Raw genomic sequence first — 20769 nt, forward strand, 5'->3', positions numbered from 1 at the left:
AGATTTTAGATACGTTTTATACTCGTGCTACAAGACAGCAGAACATTGTCCGCATATAACGAGATTCTTGTTCCTGTCCATCTCTAATGATGCCTTCGGTCAGTGTGAAAGGTGATAGCTAGGGGCTCGATTGCTAACGCAAATAATAGCGGATACTTACATTCATCTCTAAGGAACTTTCTTTTCACTAGTTCAGGAGAGATGACACATGGTCCCTGTATGTACCCTCTCATGGTCCCTGTATGTACCCTCTCATGGTCCCTGTATGTACCCTCTCATGGTCCCTGTATGTACCCTCTCATGGTCCCTGTATGTACCCTTGCATGGTCCCTGTATGTACCCTCTCATGGTCCCTGTATGTACCCTCTCATGGTCCCTGTATGTACCCTCTCATGGTCCCTGTATGTACCATCTCATGGTCCCTATATGTACCCTCTCATGGTCCCTGTATGTACCCTCTCATGGTCCCTGTATGTACCCTCTCATGGTCCCTGTATGTACCCTTGCATGGTCCCTGTATGTACCCTCTCATGGTCCCTATATGTACCCTCTCATGGTCCCTGTATGTACCCTCTCATGGTCCCTGTATGTACCCTTGCATGGTCCCTGTATGTACCCTCTCATGGTCCCTATATGTACCCTCTCATGGTCCCTGTATGTACCCTTGCATGGTCCCTGTATGTACCCTCTCATGGTCCCTATATGTACCCTCTCATGGTCCCTGTATGTACCCTCTCATGGTCCCTGTATGTACCCTCTCATGGTCCCTGTATGTACCCTCTCATGGTCCCTGTATGGACCCTCTCATGGTCCCTATATGTACCCTCTCATGGTCCCTGTATGGACCCTCTCATGGTCCCTATATGTACCCTCTCATGGTCCCTGTATGTACCATCTCATGGTCCCTATATGTACCCTCTCATGGTCCCTGTATGTACCCTCTCATGGTCCCTGTATGTACCCTCTCATGGACCCTGTGTGTACCCTCTCATGGTCCCTGTATGTACCCTCTCATGGTCCCTGTATGTACCCTCTCATGGTCCCTGTATGTACCCTCTCATGGTCCCTGTATGGACCCTCTCATGGTCCCTGTATGGACCCTCTCATGGTCCCTGTATGTACCCTCTCATGGTCCCTGTATGGACCCTCTCATGGTCCCTGTATGTACCCTCTCATGGTCCCTGTATGGACCCTCTCATGGTCCCTGTATGTACCCTCTCATGGTCATGGTATCTTAGTATCCCTCTTCTTCAATAAGGCAACAAGGTCATATCATCTGCATATTTAAACAAGCAAAGGTTATCACAGTCAATTTGGAACTCGTTTGTATACAAAGAGAAAAGTAAAGGAGATAAAATGTTCCCCTGCGGTGCTCCTGTGTTGAGCGTAGTGACATCAGATAGACTTCCATTAACACGGACCCATTGAGGCCGGTCAGAGTTGAAGTCTGATCAGATGGATGATATCTCCATTTACCCCTGTACATTTACATTTACATTTTGTCATTTAGCTGACGCCTTTATCCAAAAGCGACTTACAAGTTTTGTACAACAAGACAGCAGGAAGGGTACAACTCTATCAGCTGAGTAACAATGTTCATCAAAGGGGCGCTCCCAGCTCGTCTTCAGGTCTCGTTCCAAAACGATACCCTCTACTTCGAGTCCCCAGAAAAGGCAAAAGACTTTTACGACCAACACATCAGTGGTAACTAATGACTTTCCGACTTTATAAATGGATAGCCTAGTCTTAATTTCCCTTATTATTCTTTTTTTTGTGTACTTTTCTACCTTCACTATGCGCTGGTGACTGGGCCCTCCTACCTGAGCGTCTGCAGGAGGAGGGATCTCGCGTTTCAGCCAACTGAGGTGTGTGTGGGTGTGTGTGTGTGTGTGGGTGTGAGTGTGTGTACGCGCGCGCATACACCATGCGCGGACCCATGTGTGTGGATCTGTGTGTGGGTACCTTCATTTAATGTATACGTTAATGGCGGGGACGCAGGGCCTCTCACCTGAGCATTTGGGGGGGGGGGGGGGGTCTAGCGTTTCAGCCAAATTGATGTGTTTGGGTGGAAATGTGTGCGCGTATCTATGTGTGTGTGTGATTGTTCGTGTGTGTGTGTCGAGGGCTTGGTGCGGGGCATGGGAGCCGGAATCCGTTATAATCTTGAAGCTGTCTATGAGCTCTGTCAAGCGGTAATTGGGGGTGTCTCTCGCGCCGGGCCCTCGACATGTACTATCCGTGCGGGCGTATGTGCGCACGCGCATGTACACATGCGAACAGAAGGAATGATGTGGGTATGGATGGACGTATGGAGGAGTGGATGCGAGCATGCATGCGCGCAGATGCTCAAATGCTCGTCCTCTCCCCTCCCCCTTATTATCAATGCTAAGGTTATAAATATTAAGGATATTTAAATATGGTATTTGAGTACTATTGTTTTGTATTAGAACAGGCGTATGTGTATGAATATACATGTAGATATAGGGATATATATACAACTTAGATTTGGATATGGTGATAATAATTTATTTATAAATAAATCTTGATTTTGATGTTACTTACTCTATTTTGACTTTTCCATTCTTTTGCATATAATACCCCCTTTCTTTTGTACTATTATTTATGTTTTCACTCCTATTTTATATTTTTTGTTAATGATATTATTATATATATATATTTTCTTTTCCAATAGATTTTTTTATTGTATTATTATTTTTTATTATTATTTTTATTATTAATTTTCTTTTTCTTTTATATATAAATTTATTTGTATCTCTATTTTGTCTATCTGATATAGTCCAATAGGGCTGCCATAGGCTATTCATTTGACTTTACCCTGCTTGACCTGGTTCCCTACCCAGGGGGGTTGATATTGTTGGCTTTCATATGGTCTATTCTAATATACTTAAATGTACATAACTGTGAATAAGACAGGAACCTCGTATTAGTGCACTGCAACCTTGCCCAGGCCCGGCGGGGCCCGGCCCGGCGGGTTCGGGCTGGGTAGGGCTTTTTTTTTTATAAATAATTCGGGCTCGGCCGGGCCCGGGCACCGCCGTTTTTTTTTTTTATTATTATTTTATTGCGTTTTTTTTTTTTTTTTTATAACTAGGGTTATATGATAACCTTCGTTTTAAGATTCGTTTTCTCTTTCGCGCCAGAGAAACATTTGGATGTAATTACCGCAGCGCGCAGGGATGTAATTTATTTATAAATAAATCTTGATTTTGTTGTTACTTACTCTATTTTGACTTTTCCATTTTTTTTATATATAATGCCCCTTTTTTGTATTATTTATGGTTTCACTCCTATTTTTTATTTTTGTTTGATATTATTGTACATGTATATATATATATTCTCTCTTCTAATAGATTTTCTTTTATTTTTTATTATTATATATATATATATATATATATATATATATATATATATATATATATATATATATATATATATATATATATATATATATATATATATATATATATATGTGTGTGTATGTATATATATATATATATTTTTTTTATAAATTTATTTTTATCTTTATTTTTTCTATCTGATATAGTCCAATAGGGCTGCCATAGGCTATTCATTTGACCCTGTTTGACCGGTTTCCCTACCCAGGGGTGCTGATATTGTTGGCTTTCATATGGTCTATTCTAATATAATTAAATGGACATAACTGTGAATAAGACAGGAGCCTAGTTTGCTCAAGAATGTTAGTGATTATGTCATACGGAAGTGACAGTAATTGGAGCCCTGCTGCTAGTTCTAGTCATTAGGACAAGCTTAGGGAGGTGTATGTTCTCCGCAAGGAGTGGTTGGGTGTCAGGGAAATTGGGTGTTAGATCCTACAAGTTTGTTTGTGTTAGTTTTGTCTGTGTTAGTTTTGTCCTCTCTTCTCGCCTCCTTTCAACAAGATCCTATGCTACCTCATCACATACCGTGATATCTGAATATGGCTAATGCATCGAATAAGAGAGGAGCAAGTCTAAGATTTGTCTCTTGGAACGTCAAAGGCATCAATGGCCAAGTCAAGAGAGGCAGAATATTCTCCCACCTAAAACAACTTAAAACCGAAATAGCTTTCCTGCAAGAATCCCATCTGACCACAAAGGATCATCATAGGTTGAAAGCCTCTTGGGTTGGACAAACCTTCCATTCCAATTTCAGTAGTAAAGCAAGGGGTACAGCTATTTTAATACATAAAACAGTACAGTTCAGACCAACTAAGGTTACAGCAGACCCCCAGGGCAGGTTTATTATAGTTTCAGGATCCCTTAATAATGTCATGGTAGTGCTAGTTAATCTATATGCACCCAATTGGGATGACGCAGCATTCATGGGAAAAGTAATAGCATGTTTACCTGATTTGAACTCTCACCATTTGATTTTGGGGGGCGACCTGAACTGTGCAATAGACCCACGGCTAGACAAATCTAATCCAAAGAATGTCTCTCCCTCTAAAATGGCAAAATCAATTACATCATGTGTGACCCAAATAGGATGTGTGGACCCATGGCGTTTTTTTAATCCGAGTAAAAAACACTTTTCTTTCTACTCTCGGGTCCATAAAACATTCTCTAGAATTGATTACTTCTATATTGATAAATATTTCATTCCGGCTGTCAATAGTACAGAATACTCAACTATAGTGATATCGGATCACGCCCCATTACTACTTGACATCGCATTCTCACTCCTACAAAAATCACGCCCCCCTTGGAGGTTGGACTGCACATTGTTAAGTGATGATGGATTCTGCCAAACAATATCCAAGGTGATTGACGAATTCCTTATAACCAATAACCATGACAGAATATCCCCATCCCTACTCTGGGAGACCTTAAAGGCGGTAGTTAGAGGAGAGATTATATCCTACTCTGCAAGACAAAACAAACTGAGAAAACAAAATCAGGAACAGCTCATGGAAAGTATTGCAAAACTAGACAGAAAATTATCAGTATCCCCAACCCCTGAATTAGACAAGGAAAGACAAAATCTCCAAATGGAATATAACTTACTTTCAACTCGTGAGACTGAAAAACAACTTTTAAGATTACGTGGGTCTTTCTACGAACATGGGGAAAAGGCAGGACGCCTTTTGGCACACCAAATTAAGAGTAGATCGACATCCCAACAAATTGAACAAATAAGGACTCCCTCCGGAGAACTCAGTCATCCCATCTCTTATTAATGAGACTTTTAAAACATTCTACTCCGAGCTTTATACCTCACAAACCCCTGTGGATGATACAGACATGACAAGGTTTCTTGACAACCTGGAATTCCCATCCATAACCCACACGCAAGCGAGCGAAATAGACCAACCTCTAGAACTTGGTCATATAGCAGACTCGATTGGACTGATACAAAGTGGCAAGGCCCCTGGCCCAGATGGCTATCCAATAGAGTTCTATAAAAAATTCATAGATAAATGAACCCCCCTCCTGTTAAAAATGTTCAATCACTCTCTGGACCAAGGGGCTCTGCCTCCAACTCTCACTGAGGCCTCAATAACCTTGCTATTAAAACCGGGTAAAGAACAATCTGACTGCAGCTCCTACCGCCCTATCTCCCTTTTAAATGCAGACTATAAAATCCTAGCAAAAACACTAGCCATGCGGCTAGATTCGGTTATGCCAGGTATCATATCATTAGACCAAACAGGGTTTATGAAAAACCGCAACTCCTTCTCTAATATCCGGCACCTTTTAAATATTCTTCATTCTCCTGCATCCGGTGAGACACCAGAGGTGGTGGTCTCCTTGGATGCGGAGAAAGCATTTGATAGGGTGGAGTGGGGGTATCTGCTAGAGGTCCTTAATAGGTTTCGTATGGGCCCCAAATTTATTTCTTGGATAACACTTTTATACTCGGCACCTAAAGCATCTGAGTACTAATGGGATGATATCCCAGTACTTCACTCTTGGTAGAGGTACCCGCCAGGGATGTCCTCTGAGTCCTTTGCTATTTGCCGTAGCAATCAAACCTTTATCTATTGCGCTCAAATCCGCCAACTCCAATCAAGGAATCTTTAGATATGGTTCGGAACACATACTCTACTTGTATGCAGACGACTTATTATTATTCATTTCTGATCCACTGTCTACCATCCCTCAGACTATCGGACTGCTGAATAGATTCGGAACCTTTTCAGGTTACAAGCTTAACTTTTCAAAAAGTGAATGCTTCCCAGTGAATAATCTAGCCTTACAGATCCCTGAAAAGCAATTCCCCTTTAAGATATCTAAAGACAGTTTTAAGTATTCGAGAATAATTTCTCACCCCTAATAGCCAAGCTTAAATTAGACCTGGAGAGATGGAATAGCTTACATATAACTATTGCGGGGAGGGTAAACTGCATAAAAATGAATGTGCTTCCACGTTTTCTATACCTTTTTCAATCCCTTCCAGTCTTCTTACCCAAATCCTTTTTTACTAAAGTAAATGCACTGATTTCCCATTTTATATGGGGAGGCAAGCCCCCCAGAATCAAAAGAGTTCTTACAGAGGCCTAGAGAGGGTGGGGGATTGGCACTCCCTGATATAAGAAACTATTATTGGGCAGCCAACATCCACAAGATTATTTTATGGACCCAAGAACCGACACTGAGCTGGTGTGAATCTGAAGCAGGATCCTGCCAGTCTACCTCACTATTGGCTATGCTCTCATCTGAATTGCCAATCCGGCCGACCAAATTTTCAAGAAACCCAATTGTTGTATCGAATTTAAAAATATGGCTTCAATTCAGGCGTGCCTCTGGACTCCTTGGGTTCTCCAGCCACAGCCCCATTTGCAACAACCACCTCTTTATCCCTCCCCACACTGATGCAGCCTTTTTGACCTGGCAAAGGTCAGGCCTAGTTAGAGTGAGGGACCTATACACCAATAAGGTTTTCTGTAGTTTTAGCGATCTGTGTGAAAAATTTGGCCTCCCGAGATCTCATTTATTTCGATACTTTCAAGTTCGAAACTGGGTTAAACAACACAATACCTCCTTCCCTATTATCTCCAACTCAGTAATTGACACAATTCTGGACATCCCCACAAATCAAAAAGGTCTTATATCAAGGATTTACACCCTGATCTCCCGTAACACAGAAACATGTCTTGATAAAATCAAAGAGGACTGGGAAAAGGAATGGGGTGAGGCTATAGATGAGAATATTTGGAATGGAGTATTGGCCAGAGTAAATGACAGTACATCCTGCTCCAGGCTCAATCTGATGCAATTTAAGGTGGTCCATCGCATCTACTTCACAAACTCTAAACTCGCCAAAATATATCCCAATATTACAGACTCTTGTAATAGATGCCACATGTCCCCAGCAAATATGACGCACATGTTTTGGTCTTGTCCCCGCCTACATAGCTTTTGGACAGCTATTTTCAAACACCTCGCAGAGGCTTTCGACATGGAGCTAACTCCCAGTGCAGAAATAGCCATCTTTGGAGTCTTACCAAGACCGGATCACCAAGGGGTTAGGAGAAGAACAATAGATAGAATTGCCTTTGCATCCCTACTAGCACGCAGAAGGATCTTGCTAGAGTGGAAATCACCAGCAGCCCCCAAAGCATCCCTATGGCTTAAAGATCTCATGTTCTTTCTAAATCTGGAGAAAATCAAACGCAACCTAAGGGGATCTAGTGAAAAGTTTGAAATAGTATGGGGCCCTTTTATTGGTTACATAGCCAAGCTAAAGACATTAGGATAATGAGAAGGAAGGATGAGTGAGAGAGATATGCGTTTGTATGTTCTATGTTTCCTGTTGTGTATTTGTAGTATTGGGCAAGATAGGGGAGGGAAAATGGGAGGGAGGGGGGAGGGTTCGTACAAGGTCCTTGAAATGCTAAATACTTGTATTTTGACACAAGGTAGCGCTAACTGTCGGAGATTGGCTTTGAGCCATAAAATATTGGATCCGACTAAAGGTGTATTCTTTACTCTTTATTAATTATTATTATAAATTTTTGCTATAGAAAACAGCACTTAAAAGTGAACTGTATCACTTTTATTTTTTAATTCTCTTTTTTGAGAAAGTCCTTGAATCTAATTTTGCAATGTATGTGATATATGTGAAATATGCCATTCAATGTGTAATGTATCCAACTGTACCTTTGATGACTAATAAATAAATGTTTTAAAAAAAAAGGGGCACTCCAGTTTCCCAGTCCCGGCAGCGTGTATCACTTCCGCAATGGATTTAGTTGGATTTCGGTTTCCGGGTTCGCCTGATTGGCCGCGACGGCCACGTGACACGCCGTGGCCAGCCCCCGCGGCAGAGGCGGCACGCTGCTGTGTTGCCGCTCGCGGCGGAGTGGACTTGACCGCGAGGCGCTGGAGTTCACTTCCCCTTTCACATCTGCTGTGCAGTCATCAGTCATCTAATAATATCGCGCCATGCTGCTGTGCAGTCATCAGTCATCTATATACTATGCAATGTACTAATATACAATACGGCTCACTTTTCCCACTTCAACAGGGCTGTACACTGCGACGAGATGATCGCGAATTGCCCCTTTAATTGGCCGTTGCGATTGGTAAATATTATCTGCGGGCGGGCTTGCGAGTAGTGCTTTCAAGCCTTGCATTCGCATTTCACTCCTAAATTATCCAAGGCGTGTGATGACGCGATGACGTCACTCAGCAGGTATGATCAGCGGGAACAATCGACTGAGCACTCACTCTGATAGACTGGCTGATTTAGCTATGAAGAAAAGTAAAGTTAGTATTGCTTCATATTTTCGACGCGTTCGACCTCCTATAGTGAGCCGAACTGAACTCTGCGTCTGCTGCTCCTCCCGCACCCGTGGCTGTTGTAAACACTAGTCTCGAGTGGGACACTGGGACCTCGGTGAGCTTGCCAGCCGGCTAGCTACTGATATCAACAAATTCTCCAGCAAGTCTAGTAGTGCATGATAGCTCGCGTTAGCTTACTGTTCAAAACGAAACATCCCATTAAACTAAATAGTTCAGATAGCTCCTGATATCAATGTCTTATAACACTGAGTCGATGCGTATTCGAGCTGAGGGCACGCTGAATATAGTCAATAGGGTCCAGCTGCAGCGCCGGAGAATCCTGGCCGTAGCTGGAGGCTACAGTATAGGGTCCAGCTGCAACTCCGGAGAATCCTGGCCGTAGCTGGAGGCTACTCGAGTACACACAGTCAGTGGAGCTGGTTGCATATAGCGAGCATTTTGACTTGTTGCGTGGTGGCGATGTCTCGCAGATAATACAACTACAAGTATGATTATATAATATATATATTTTATTAAAAAAAAAATGTATATAAAATAAATTTTTCTTTTTTTTTAAATCAAAAACAATCGATATAAATAATGGTAAAATTGTTATTTAAAAATTTGCCCCTAAAAAATATTTTTTGCCCCTAAATTTCTCATTTAGGGGCAAGTGTGCCCCTAGTGAAAAAGCTTAGCGTACAGCCCTGTTCAATGACAGAGCTGCTGTTTAATAATATTGTCGCGTTGTGGAAAGCAGGATATACAATATACTATGCAATGTACTAATATACAATACGGCTCACTTTTCCCACTTCAATGACAGAGCTGCTGTTTAATAATATTGTTGTAATATAGCGTATTGTATATTAGTACATTGCATAGTATATTGTATATTGTATGGTACAGTAACAGTCTCTGGAGCGCAACAGTAAGAAGCATTTGTACTGCAACTCGTACACCTTACTGTAAATTGTACCTCATCCCATTGCTGCGTTGCACTATATAGTATTGTATATTAGTACATTGCATAGTATATTGTATATTGTATGGTAACTCAGTTACTTCTATTCTGCATCGAACATTGTACATATGTCTCTATACTATTTTATTTCATACATATCTTGTCTAGCACAGTCTCTAACAGTAACAGTAAGAAGCATTTTGGATAAAAGTATTCTGTACTTCTGTGTGACAACAATGTATGCCTTTCAAATGTTAAATGATAAATGATTAAATGATACACACTGAAATCTACGCTCTCTCATCCTGCTTTCCACAACACGACAATATTATTAAACAGCAGCTCTGTCATTGAAGTGGGAAAAGTGAGCCGTATTATATATTAGTACATTGCATAGTATATTGTATATCCTGCTTTCCACAACGCGACAATATTATTAAACAGCAGCTCTGTCATTGAAGTGGGAAAAGTGAGCCGTATTGTATATTAGTACATTGCATAGTATATAGATGACTGATGACTGCACAGCAGCGTGGCGCGATATTATTAGATGACTGATGACTGCACAGCAGATGTGAAAGGGGAAGTGAACTCCAGCGCCTCGCGGTCAAGTCCACTCCGCCGCGAGCGTCAACACAGCAGCGTGCCGCTTCTGCCGCTGCCGCGGGCCACGGCATGTCACGTGACCGTCGTGGCCAATCAGGCGAACCCGGAAACCGAAATCCAACTAAATCCGTTGCGGAAGTGATACACGCGTCCCGGCAACCATTTGCCGCATGTCTTCCCTACCGCTCCTCCCGTTCTCCCTCTATCGGTCCTGCGTGGCCAGAAAAGGCTGAAAATGCTATAAATAAAAGTAAAAAAAAAAGATAAAAACAATGTTCATCAAAGTGTTGAGTGCTATAGTGTTGGTTAGTATATTAGGACAAGTGTCAATAAGTCTGAATGAGAGTGTATCTGCATGGTGTTAAAAGCAGATGTGAAATCTATAAATGTTAGTTAGCTAACGTTTAATTTTTTTTATAAAAAGTCAAAAACGGCTTCTTCTGACAGGTAGACAATTTCCTTTGACAAGCAAAAAAACACTTTAGTGTAAAACATACTTACAAATGTTCTCATGTACTTCTCTCCATCACATCCAGATTGAAACGATGGGTGCTTCCTGAATTTATGGCTGCATGACAAAAATGTGTACACTTGCCTACAGGGGGCTGGTCAATTTACCCACTGGCCCAGTCGTTAAGACTGTGAAGGCTTTTGCAATTTGGTATTTGTTTGGGCAAGTTTTCCAAGTTTAAAATGTCTGGGGTTTTGCATGTAGATTTAGGAAATTACCTTGACATGTACCTTGACCTTGAATATGTTCTTGAAACACAAAATGTACTTATTAATTATTAATTAATAAAATAATTATTCACCATGCCTTAGGCTTAGTTAATCTTCATATGTGGCTTAGTTCCATAGTTATCGTCAGTTTTTGCTAAACATCAAAGTCAGCTTTATTGTCGCTTCTCATAATGTCAAGACATACAGAGAAATTAAATTGCGTTTCCCCCTTCCCTCGGTGTATATAAAAAAAAAATCTAATATAAACATAGTAACATATAGGACACTATAAACATAAGTAACATATGGGACACGATGTGCATACACTATACAGGACTATATCAAGTCAAGTCAAGTCAAGAGTCAAGTCAAGAGTTTTATTTGTCACGGCATACAGGTATACAATGAAATGCGCAGGGTCTTGCCCGCAACGATTGTGCATGATACAATAGTAATATATAATAATATAATAAGAATCCAATTCTCCACTTGCACAACCTGAAAGTAGGCACTTCCGGCTGACTTCCGGTTGCCAATGGTACTTCCTGTCCCATCCAAATACATTGGTTTTAGCTACTTTTCTCCCCTTATTTAAACAACTTTGTCGTCACAGAGAGGCAATGAAACGTTTGTATTATTATAGTATAGAATGTATTTAATAAGCAAACGTTTGTCAGCAGGGTTTTTGGGCTGTATTTCATGTAAAAACGTTTACTGTTAGTTTCCTTGCTCAGCCAGCATTAGCCTTCATTAGCTAACAGAAGCTAGTGGTTAAACAGGACGGATTAGCTTTGAGCTAACTATCTTTCCCGACCCATGTATTCATTCCATTCTAAACATAACGTTAGTTTACAAAACATGACCTGTCTATATAACGTTGAGGAACAAATTATAAGTGTGTGGGTGTGTGTTTTGGTGAACATTGGACTGCAAACAGAAAATGCATCACAGTTACAGACAGTAGCTACTGTTAGCTGCACTCAGGCTGGCTGCACTCAGGCGGCGCGATCAGCCTGTTGGACAGGGAATGAAGATCTCCAGCGAACACTTCATTGCCTCGGATTATGTTGTTGGGGGTGGAAGGTTTGTCCAGAAGACCACTAATCAGCTGAAGCCTGATGCGGTTCCCTCGGTCTTCGACAGACAGACCGGCGCAGGCTCCCGGGAGCGATGGCTAGCTAGTTAGCACCAGCCGAGGACCGGCGTTAGCTGCCGGGAGCGATGGCTAGCTAGTTAGCACCAGCCGGGGACCTGGAGCGATGGCTAGCTAGTTAGCACCAGTCGGGGACCGGCGTTAGCTGCCGGGAGCGATGGCTAGCTAGTTAGCACCAGCCGGGGACCGGCGTCAGCTCCCGGGAGCGATGGCTAGCTAGTTAGCACCAGTCGGTTGGTCCCCTGCTGGTGCTAACTAGCTAGCCATCGCTCCCGGGAGCCTGCGCCGGTCTGTCTGTCGAAGACCGAGGGAACCGCATCAGGCTTCAGCTGATTAGTGGTCTTCTGGACAAACCTTCCACCCCCAACAACATAATCCGAGGCAATGAAGTTAGAGCCATATGAAATCCGCGTTCACGGAATCGCGGACGGAATCGCGGAATTAACCAATAAAAATGGAATCAACTGCAAAACGTGGAATATTGCAGAATTTGGCCTAATCTGGACTGAAATTTCGTTTTTGGGTGGAACGTTTGGTGCACACGCGACCGGGGAGGCGGGGACTCTACAGCGTGTTACACACAACAGAGCCGCAGTGCTCAAGCGTCTGGCTGCTTCAGCGTTAACATCGTCAAGAAGCTAAACAATTCCACAATAAGCCCTCAATTCAGAGCAGAACAGTATCCTAATGACTTTCATGCCTCCGGTGATAAGGTGTTTTGCTAATTCTGTCAACGTTCCGTGGACTGGACCCGCAAAAACACTTGCGACACTATTGTGATTAAATAGCTATAACGTTAGGACGTTTAGCTTCTAGCTAAATCTAGTGCACCCATCCATTTGTTTAATGCAAACGATTGTCATTATACACTGCCCTTTATAAACTAAATACACTTAAATAGCTATGTAACGTTATAGGACTATCTATGGAAATGATAGCTTCTAGAAGTTCTAGCTAAATCTGGTGCACCCATCCATTTGTTTAATGCAAACGATTGTCATTATACACTGCCCTTTATAATCTAAATAAACTTAAATAGCTATGAAACGTTACAGTACATAGGACTATAGATGGAAATGATAGCTTCTTGCTAAATCTAGTGCACCCATCCATTTGTTTAATGCAAACGATTGCCATTATACACTGTCCTTTATAAACGAAATACTAACTAAACTAAAGGTGCCTAAATTATGCATTACTATATTTCATCACAATATAATAGATATAGCTAGGTTACTGACATTGTCATTGTGATAATGTCAGTAGTAGCTAGCTGTATCTATTGTTTACACTTGAAATATGTATTTTTATTTTGTCACAATATTAATTGAAAAATATTGTGTAAAATTGAACTGTATTTCTGAGTTGCAGCACTTAAAAACATTAAATTGACTGTTATATCTTATTCAATTGTGGACATTTATTCATTCCCACTTATTAGACACTATTTCTGATGGTAAAATGAGCATAAAAGGCAAAATACAGAATTCTGAAATATTAAAACGGAAAAAATGGAATTTGGGAAAAAATAAAATGGAATTTGGAAAATAATAAAACGGATTTCATATGGCTCTAAATGAAGTGTTCGCTGGAGATCTTCATTCCCTGTCCAACAGGCTGATCGCGCCGCCTGAGTGCAGCCAGCCTGAGTGCAGCTAACAGTAGCTACTGTCTGTAACTGTGATGCATTTTCTGTTTGCAGTCCAATGTTCACCAAAACACACACCCACACACTTATAATTTGTTCCTCAACGTTATATAGACGGGTCATGTTTTGTAAACTAACGTTATGTTTAGAATGGAATGAATACATGGGTCGGGAAAGATAGTTAGCTCAAAGCTAATCCGGCCTGTTTAACCACTAGCTTCTGTTAGCTAATGAAGGCTAATGCTGGCTGAGCAAGGAAACTAACAGTAAACGTTTTTACATGAAATACAGCCCAAAAACCCTGCTGACAAACGTTTGCTTATTAAATACATTCTATACTATAATAATACAAACGTTTCATTGCCTCTCTGTGACGACAAAGTTGTTTAAATAAGGGGAGAAAAGTAGCTAAAACCAATGTATTTGGATGGGACAGGAAGTACCATTGGCAACCGGAAGTCAGCCGGACGTGCCTACTTTCAGGTTGTGCAAGTGGAGAATAGAACGACATTGTGCAATAATACAAGTAATCAAGTAGGGCATATCGGTATATGTACATGAGTTATTTACAGAGTGTAATGGGAAATATTTAAAGGACAAATGATGAGCCGTTTACATTAATGATTCTGAGTCATTATTAATAATAGGAAAGTTTATTTCACCGTGGCCACAATGAAAGATCAGTTTACAGTCAGAGACAACATGTTAATACAGTAGCGTCTGGCCATAGACTGACCAAGAGTTCTGTTCAGACGTATGTTAAATACACAGTTGTCAGACGTAACATAATATCAGATATGATGATGAAAATGGCCCAGTTAGGAGAATCAACCTTGGCTAGGCGGTGATGTTCCTAACTGGAATGTTAAACAGTAGTGTTTAAGGGACAGAAGTGTTTGCCATATCTGAGCACATTATATAGCTGGTCAAAGTGCACCAGTCAAGCTGTCTAATGACATGATAATATATTCCACGACAAGAGCATGGTAGGACATGCTAGGTCCTGTGGTAGTGCAATACACTGGTAGCTACGGATGAGGCACTGGGTCTTTATGTACACTGCTATATTATACAATCTCAAGTTATACTATACTATTCTTAAAGTGACCTTTCCTTTTGTAAAGTGACCATAAGTGTGATCGTGTGAGTGTGTGTGTGCTCATGTTAAAGTGGCTGCTAGTGTGTGAGCGTGTACAGTGTGTGTGTTGTGTGTGTGCTCATGTGTGCTTGTGTGTGGAGAGTTCAGTGTTCAAGGCTCTGATGGCCTGGGGGAAGAAGCTGAGCCGAAGTCTCTCTGTCCTAGTTGCTGGTGTTCGCAGGCGTTTGCCTGACCGCAGCAGATTGAACAGGCTGTTGTTGGGGTGGTGAGGGTCTTTCATTATTCTGCAGTCTCTGGATTTGCACCTCTTGTTATATAGGACCTGCAGGGTGGTAGTGCAATACCCGTGGTATGCTCGGCTGTTTCCATACCAGGCAGTGATGTTTCCAGTCAAGATGCTCTCTACAGCTCCGGAGTAGAAGGACTGGAGTATCTTCCCAGATACTCTGAACTTCCTTAACTGTCTCAGGTGGTAGAGGCGCTGCTTCGCCTTTTTTTTACGACTGAGTCTATGTGTGTTGTCCATGTCAGATCCTCTGAGATGTGGACCCCCAGGTACTTGAAGCTGCTCACCCTGTCCACGGTAGCCCTGTTTATCCTCAGTGGTGTGTGTGTGTCTCCTGCTGTCTCCTCCTAAAATCCATGATCAGCTCCTTGGTTTTACCAATGTTCAGGATCAGGCTGTTGTCCTGGCACCAGCGGTCCAGTACCTCAACCTCCTCCCGGTAGGCCTTCTTGTCGTTGTCCGAGATCAGCCCCACCACCACTGTGTTGTCCGCAAACTTCACTATGGAGTTGGAGCTGAACTTGGCCACACAGTCATGTGTGTATAGTGAGTACAGCAGGGGGCTCAGAACACAGCCCTGGGGGGACCCGATGCTCGGGGTGATGGTGTTGGAGGTCTGACCCCCCACCCTGACCGCCTGGGGCCTTTCACTCAGAAAGTCCAGTATCCAGGCGCTCAGAGCGGAGCTCAGACCCAGCTCGATCAGCTTGTCCACCAGTCTGGTGGGGACTATGGTGTTGAACGCTGAGCTGTAGTCAATGAACAACAGTCTCACATAGCCCCCCTTCTGGCGGTCTAGGTGAGAGAGGGTGCTGTGCAGTACTTGGGAGACCGCATCATCACTGGACCTGTTTGGCCTGTATGCAAATAGCATAGGGTCCATATCACTGGGGAGGGAGGCACAAATGTGATCCTTGACCAGCCTCTCAAAACATTTCATGGCCACAGAGGTGAGTGCCACCGGTCTGTAGTCATTGAGACCTGTTGGGGAGGATTTCTTTGGTACCGGGATAATGGTAGACATCTTGAAGCAGGCAGGGACCACTGACTCCGCCAGGGATAGATTAAATATGGTGGTGAACACAGGGGCTAGCTGGTTAGCACAGGACTTAAGTATGCGTCCTGTTATTCCATCTGGGCCAGCAGCCTTCCTGGTGTTCACCCGCATAAATGCTCTTCTCACACTGTTCCGTCAATGAGAGAGCGTCCCCGCCCCCCTGCGGATGCCCCCCCTCCACAACAGCCGGCGCGCCAGTGACGTCACTAGCTGGTGAGCTAGCGTCGCCACTGTTTACACCAAACCGTGCGTAGAAGGAGTTGAGTTTGTCCGCGAGAGAGGCGTCGTCGCTCCCCATTGAGGGGGCGCTGACTTTGTAGTCAGTTATCGTCCTCAGTCCCCGCCATAAGCCTCTTGTGTCATTCTGTGCCATATGTGCCTCCATTTTGTCAGCATACGTCCTCTTAGCAAGTTTAACAGCCTTGCGCAGAGTGTAGACTGTTGTTTTATACTCATCCATATTTCCTGTCTCTCTGCCCAGGTTGTAAGCAGTGGTGCAAGTTTTCAGAGCTGCTCTGATAGTACTGTCCACCCACGGTTTCTGGTTCCGGAACACCCTTGCCTTCTTTGTGGGGACGATACTATCGGCTAAGGTTGCTATGAAGCTAACAACAGTGTCTGCGAACTCGCTGACGTCACTGGCGCTTCGCTATATACGGTATAAACAGTGGCAAATTTTTTTTATTTATGATTGAAATCAATATAGGAGGTAAAAGAGTATTTTTTTTTAGCAGCAGCAGTGGTACATAGACATAGTAAGTATAACTAATAAATAATGGCAGTAGAATACAATAATGGCAGTAAAGTGGCAGTTAGATGATAGATATGGCAGTAAACTAATATAATGTAAACTAAAATAATGGCAGTAAGTAAAGTGGCAGTGAGTTTGTGAAGTGGCAGTGTGTGTCTGTGTCAGTGGGGGGGTGTTCTTAGTCCAGGTTCTGTGGTGGCAGAGTAGGGTTGGGAATCACCAGAGGCCTCACGATACGATATTATCACCATACTTAAGTCACGATACGATAGTATTGCGATTCAAAATATTGCGATATGCTGAGTATAGGGATGGGTACCGAATTCGGTACTTTTGAGGTACCGAACCGAAACACGTCGGTACTACCGAGTATCGAATCAAGTGAGAAACCGAAAAAAAAATAAAAAAAAAATAAGAAAAAATATTTTTTATAACTTTTTTTATTTTTACTTTTTTTTTACTTTTTTTTTTTACTTTTTTACTTTTCATGTCAACGTTCACACGCACAATATATGCTTACCTAGGATTTGACTTGATTCAACAACAAAGCAGTCGGAGCAATGACAAGCCGAAAACTGTCGAAATTGTAGTTATTTGAAGTTTGGATTTTTTTTTTACGACTGAGGTAGGTAAATTACATTTCTTGAGACTAAAGTACCGAAAAAAGGTACCGTTGGGTACCGGTATCGATTCACAGGTACCGGTATCGGTTCAAATGTGAAAGGTACCCATCCCTATTGTGCATGCTGTACTGAATGTGGGGCACCTTGTGCATGCTGTAATGAATGTGTCTGAGCTGGCAGACGGTCTTATACCGCCCTCTAATGCAGCAGTTCTCAACAGGGGTGCACCCTAGGGTGCCGCAGAGAGCTGCCAGGGGTGCCTTGAGATAAAAATAAAATAAAATCATATTTTTTTTTTCTAATTCTTTTCCATGAAAATACCATATTTGGATACGTTTGACCATTTCTCAATCTGAAAATCATTATTTAATAAAACACAAAAGGATCACCAAGTTACTCTGGATAAAAAAAACCTTTACAGACAACATTGAGACAAAGCTTCCTGACACATCTCCATCCAAAGTTTGGAAGAACTAATTGAAATCTCATCTGATACCACCTGGAGAGCTCGTTTCAGAGTGTGGTGCTGAGTACCAAGTATCTCTTGATGCAGCAGTTAAGGTGTTGATACCATTCAGCACCACATATCTGTGTGAAGCTGGCTTTTCATCCATGACAGCTCTGAAAACAAAATATAGGGCCAAGTTGAGCCTTGAGGATGACATGCGTGTTGCCTTGTCAAAGATCTCTCCACGTATTGACCGTATTATTAGCCAGCAGCAGCAGACCTCGCATTGAGCTAGAAATGTCCACTGAGTGAACAAGTGCTTATTTTCTGTATTTATTTATATTTTTTGAGAAATGGTAACTTGGTGATCCTTTTCTGTATTTAAAAAAAAATACATGATTTTCTGTTTTTGAGAAATGGTCAAACTTATCCAAATATGCTATTTTTATGGAGAACAGTGCAGCTGCAACAGATAGCACTTTAGTGATCCTTGTCTGTATTTAAAAAAAAAAAACATGATTTTCTGTTTTTGAGAAATGGTCACACTTATCCAAATATCATATTTTTATGGAAAAGTGTGCAGCTGCAACAGATAGCACTTTAGTGATAATTTTCTGTAATTTTATTTAAAGAAATATGCTATTTGATTTACTACTACAAGCAGTGTAATGTCAACAGTACTAAGCCATTTAGACCTGAAACACCTGTTAATAATGCATTATATAGCCTGCATATACACACAAATGTGTTTCCCGGTTTCTTAAATAAACATTATTTTGAAAGCAAGCACTTTTGTCATCATTGTAGCCAAAAAGACCGAACCGGAAAAGTCTTTATCGTATGTAGGGGTGCCCTGTAATATTTTATTGAACACAGGGGTGCCTTGGCAGCAGAACGGTTGAGAACCCCTGCTCTAACGCCTTCGGCCACTATTGCACTCCATTAGAAACAATGTAGTTTATTTTCTCTACCGAGCTGTGGTGTGGGGGCGGGTCCTAAACACTCCAGCAAAACACGCGCTTGTAGGGATGGCTTGGACAACTGACCCCGCCCGCCCGTTCATGTGCAATGCCCAATAACGTCGGAGACAGGATCGCTGTGGATAACTCGAATGGCGATCAGATAATTGGATAATTTTCTTTTGCATTACATCAGAGACCAGGTAAGGACTCTACAGGGCTCCAGACTAACTTTTTACATTGGTTGCACCAGTGCGCCTAACTTTTTAATTTAGGTGCACCCAAACATTTTCACTGCGCCTTTTGCGGCTGCAATAATACATTTTAAGCGTTACCTTTACCATTACCTTTTTTGTCAGTTCCCATACACATTAGTAATTTCTTAAGATGTTATGTAAATGATTGTAAAAAATAACATTGTATTATAGTTAGCTCACAAAGTCCAATCCTTCACTTTTTTATGTCTATTTTAACTAGTGCTGTCAATAGATTAAAAGAAATTAACTAATTAATCTCACAATTTTCTGTAATTAATCTAGATTAATCTAGATTAAAAATAGCATTTTTCTACTTAAGACCGAAGCTTGTAACAGACATTTACTTGAGTAAAATCATGGAATTAATGTAAAATCAACACAAAGAAAGTATATTTAGATTCAAAGACTATTTTAATAGCTTTCTTTGAATACAGTTTCTCTCCTGTGAAATACAAATGTTCAACAAAACCTCAGCTAGACCTCTTTCTTATATCCGAACAAGCAAATATACTGCTGAAAGTTCAGAACGGTGAAGATTTTTCACTCCATAGATTAATCTAGATACATTTATTTTAAAGCTTTAAATAATTCAAATGAATCTCCAAAGTTAAAGCATAAATTTTGACAGCCCTAGTTAGAGCTGTCCCCAAGCATGTTTTTGGGATTCGAACATTCACCAGGGTTTTTCGAACGCATGTTCGAACCATCGTTTTTAATCATGCAAACAATTTGCTCCTAAATGGGGAGGTGTAGTCTGTCACTTTGTGTACAATCTCCTAATCTACAGTCTCCTCCCCATCATATGTATATATTCTCTGTTAGGATCTCTGGGTAACAGTACTGTATATTTGCATATCGTATATGTCACAAATGTCCAGTCCAGAAAATGGGGGACCGTGATGTAAAGACAAACGTCTTTCTCTGGTCTGCATCCACTTAACAACTTTATTTAACAGATTGCAGAATGGGTACAATACAGTACGGCTCAATACACACAATTGTTAAGGGGATGCAGACCAGAGAAAGACGTTTGTCTTGTTTACATCAGGGTCCCCCATTTTCAATTCATAGTGAACATTGCTGCGGTTGAGTAGTAGTACCTACTTACTGGTCACGGGAGGCTTCAATAACGTTTGAATTAGGGGTGGACGGTATAAACGGTATGAATTTGCGCTACGGTATGGATTTTGACTATACCTTCATACCTTGTGACCGGTAGACTAGAGCAGCTAGTCACAGCAGTAGCAATGACGTTAGCGTTTCTTTGACGATTCACTCGACATTTGCAGTGGTCGTTGCATAGTGTTTAATTGTACTGAGTTTTTCTCCACTTGCTCACGGACCTTGCCATATAGTTTGGGCATTTCAATTAGGCTAAGGAGGCTGAGAGGAGACTTGCTTTAGCGCAGCAACAGGCTAACATTAGCCACTAAGCTAACGTTCTAACGTGACTC

The sequence above is a fragment of the Notolepis coatsorum genome, assembly GCF_963971535.1.
Source record: "Notolepis coatsorum genome assembly, chromosome: 3".
Classification (NCBI taxonomy): domain Eukaryota; kingdom Metazoa; phylum Chordata; class Actinopteri; order Aulopiformes; family Paralepididae; genus Notolepis; species Notolepis coatsorum.